General features: G+C 37.9%; 1 pseudogene; it reads left to right on the forward strand.

Moving 5' to 3' along the window:
- Positions 1–2,337: 2,337 nt before the first annotated feature.
- Positions 2,338–4,036, forward strand: part of LOC102489989 (polyadenylate-binding protein 1-like) — a 4,539-nt pseudogene continuing 2,840 nt past the window's right edge.

Here is a 4,036-nt window from a genome sequence, read left to right on the forward strand (position 1 = left end):
GTTTCTTCAGTTGCATTGTAGGAGAGGTTGCTCAAAACCAGAGTTTTTGATTCACCACTCCAAGTGCTATTCTTTCCACCTCTATAGTCTTGATTTTGACCTTTCTCTCCAGTGTAGTATAGAGAAATAGACCGCCCATCAATCTCTGTTCCCTGCTTTTCTTCAAAGGTTTTCTCTGCATCAGCTTCTGTCTTAAATTCAATGTAGGCAATCCCTTTACTTTTTCCATCTTTGCTGATTATTCTGATCTCCATGGCATCTTCAAATACTTCTTTTAATTCATCTTGAGTGACTTTGTAGGGGAGATTTTTGGCCAAAAGTGTTCTTGCATCTCGATCTTTCTTATTATCTTTTCCTTTTGGTTTCTCCAGTTTAATTTCATTGCCAAAGACTTTTAAACCGGTGAGTTCCAAAGCTTTTTCTAGATCTTCAGCAGATTCAAAGTCAACATAGCCAAACTTCCTAGATGTCCCGATTCTGACATCCACGACAGCAAGATCATTTTTAGCAAAAAACATCACTAATAAGTTTTTAATTCAGGGATAGATTTGTTATTGTTCAAGTTTCCAACAAACAGATGAAAGGATGTAGTTGGTTCTGTGGCTTCCACCTTCTGTTTCTTGGCCTCAGGAGCTGCTTTCTGTTTTGTCATTTCCTTCTTTCGTTTTCCAGGAACTTCTTTGACAGGCTCTTCTTCCACCTCCTCTTCCTCATCTCTCAGCCTTCCTCCTGGCATGAGGCACCACAGAGGGCATCTCACCTTCCTACTTTCTCTCTTGACAACCAGGACCACGTCAGACTCTATGAGCTTCTCCATCCTCCCCTGAGAGGGAGTCTAAGGATCTGTGTATAAGGAGTTCCACTGATATACCTAAATATATGCACAGTCATACATATACATATATGGACACATACATACAGATAACTTTCCTGTGATCAAACACAGAACAAAAGACCCAATCAGTGGCATCATAAAGGAGTGACACCAAACATAAAAGCAAAAAGATTTACAAAGAATCAAAATAAGTGACTCAGGGCCTGCCACATAGCATAGAGGTTAAGCACTGTGATTGAGAACCAGATTTAACATGGGAGCCCATGGTTCAAATTCCCATCAGGACAGCTCAACAAAGAGATATACATGTGTGCATGTGTGTGCTTGTCAAAGATCTTGATGAATTGGAAAATAGAGAGTAAAAGATTTTGGTATGACCATCTTATTGCGGTTGCTTTCTCTTTCTTTCTCTTTCTCTTTCTCTTTCTCTTTCTCTTTCTCTTTCTCTCTCTCTCTCTCTCTCTCTCTGTCTGTCTCTCTCTCCACCACACACCTTTCCTATTAAAATACATAAATAAATAGCTCAAAGCTCAAACTCATTTCTGATTACAGAAAAATTATAAAATAAAGGAACAAAAATCATATTCATTGTGAAATGTATTAGTCTGTCCCATTTTTGCCATAATTTTAAACATTCTTTGGCATATCATTAAGTAGTAGCTAAGTTCATTGGATAACATTCCACTTGACACCAGGCAGGAGTTAAGCTGAAAAAAGCACCTCTGACATGTCTCTAGCTGGTTATAACCAGGTAATAGAAGGAATGGAAATAAGAAAACAAGGAGGCAACTCTTCCAGTAAGAGCCTCGAGCTCTCAGTGCTTGTCCTAACATACTGAGGGAGGGAAAGATGACCTTCTGGATATGCTGCCATGGGGCTTATGGATGCAGTGTCCCATGGTGGGCAGTCCACATCCACATGGGCCCTCAGGGATGAGAAGTTCAGATCAGAGAATGTGTCTTTCTGGGTCAAGCAGTATCTCCCAGTAGCCACCAGGGGCGCTGCTCTCTCCTCTCTGGCTCATCCTGCCTTTAGGTGGGTTCCTGGAATCCTAGGAATTTCCTCCCTATCCCATCTGGTGCATCCTGCCTTGAGGTGGATTCCTGTAGCCCTAGGAATTTCTTCCCTATCCAGTTGAACTTTCCTCCAGTAATCATGAGTAATGGTGCACGTACTATATTAAGTGAATTATAACTCTTGATGTGAGGAATTGCATTTTTTTTGGTAGAGGTTTTCACTACAAGAAACATGAGCTTGCCAGAAAGACAGAGAGAGACAGAAAGACAGAAAGCGAGACATCACCCCTCAGGGTGGATGGCCATGCCACAATCCCTTCTCTTCCATTCTCCTGTCGGGATCCTGGGCATGCACGCACACACGCCTGGCATGAGTTTAAGCCACTACACCCAGGACTCGAATCGCAGTCGACTACATGGGAGTCCAGCAACATAGGCACTACACTAACTGTTGGTCCCGAGGAATTGCTTTTAAGACTGGTAACAATGGGGCAGAATTTATCTAGTTTAACTCATTATGTTACCTTATTGAAATGGTTGCAGAAGCAAGCAGAATCTTATAGGTGGACACAAAAGATTAATGAATTATTGGAATGGATTTTAAAATACTGGTCCTTGTTTCCTGAGGAAGGCATCCTCAATGTGGAAACTTGGGAACTTATTGGTAAAGTATTGCTAAAGGAACATGGGCAAGGCTCTTATATTCCTGTAAATGGATTTTCCATGTGGATATTGATAAAAACCTTTCAGGAAAAAAAGCAAATTTTTGACATAAATATGAGATTCCTATGCCTATAACAACTTCCCCTTAACCCCTGCACCAGCTTCTCCTAGTCTATTGCGTGAAAAGAATTCCTTTAAAAATGAAAACCTTACAACATCCATCTTTCCAGTTCAAACTTTAACCCCCATATGGAAGGCTCTAGCCAAATATCAGGAACACTCTAATTCAATAGATCTGAATGACTTAATTTTCTTTTCAGTGATAAAACAAGACCCACAAGGAATTTGCAGAAGGTTCATCAAGGGTTTGATATGAAAACATTACATAGGCTTCAGGATAGTATAAGATAAAACAGAAGTCAAGTTCTGTTTACTATGCCCATTCCAGAAACCTTGGCTCCTATGTGGCTACTCCCTTGGGCCAGTCATCTAATTTGTAAAGCAGCTTTTTTTGGAGACTGTATTTGTAATGGAAGGCAGCCTTTGGAGATTTTGCAGAAGAAATTGACTAAACTTAATAAAATGCTAATATTAAAATTATATTGAAAATGCTAATAGGCCCAGGATCATTCACAAATTTAAATACACAGCTAAAAAATCCCAAACATTAAAAAATATTTAAAAACTGTCTTCTTTCTAACAAAGCCTGATATAAAAATAAACATCTAAGGGTTAAGCTCTATAACTTCTTTAAAAGGAGACAAAGTAAAAAAGGTATATAAAATTTCCAAAAGATTACAAAACTTGTTACTATGTGTATATTTATATATATGTTATATGTCATGCATTTATGTGATCAAAGGCCTTAAAGACTTACATTAAATTTGGCTGATAAATAAGAGGACTCATACAATTTAATCTAAATGCTTTTGAAGTTTACATGACTAAGTCTTTCACAAATATAGAAACACATATATACATATATATATTGAGCAATTGAAGATCTTCAGTTTCTTTTCTTTTTTTTTTTTCCTTCCTGTTTGTAAAATAGAGTTTATTTTTTAAGGGCAGTTTTTGGTTCACACTAAAATTGAGCAGAAAGTACAGAGATTTCCCATGTACCCCGGCCCTCACATAGACATAGTTTCCCCCCCACCATCAACAGCCTGTAGAAGAGTAACATATTTGTTATAAATGATGACAGCTCTTGACATATACTTACCGCTCAAAGTTCATAGTTCATATTAGGGTTCACTGTTAGTTTCATACATTCTCTAAGTTTAGACTAATTATAATGGCATATACCCACTGTTATATTATTATACAAAGTAATTTCACTTTTCTGAAAATTCTCTCTGCTATTCTATTTATTGCTCCATTTCCTATAACCTCTTTCAGTACCTGATCTTTTCACTGATTTCATAGTTTTGCCTTTTCCAGAGTATCATAAAGTTGGAATCATACAGTGTACAAGGTTTTCTGATTACTTAGTAATGTGCTTATAAGTTTCTTCCATGTCTTT

The sequence above is a fragment of the Tupaia chinensis genome, unplaced genomic scaffold, assembly GCF_000334495.1.
Source record: "Tupaia chinensis unplaced genomic scaffold, TupChi_1.0 Scaffold000134_1, whole genome shotgun sequence".
In the NCBI taxonomy this organism is placed as follows: domain Eukaryota; kingdom Metazoa; phylum Chordata; class Mammalia; order Scandentia; family Tupaiidae; genus Tupaia; species Tupaia belangeri.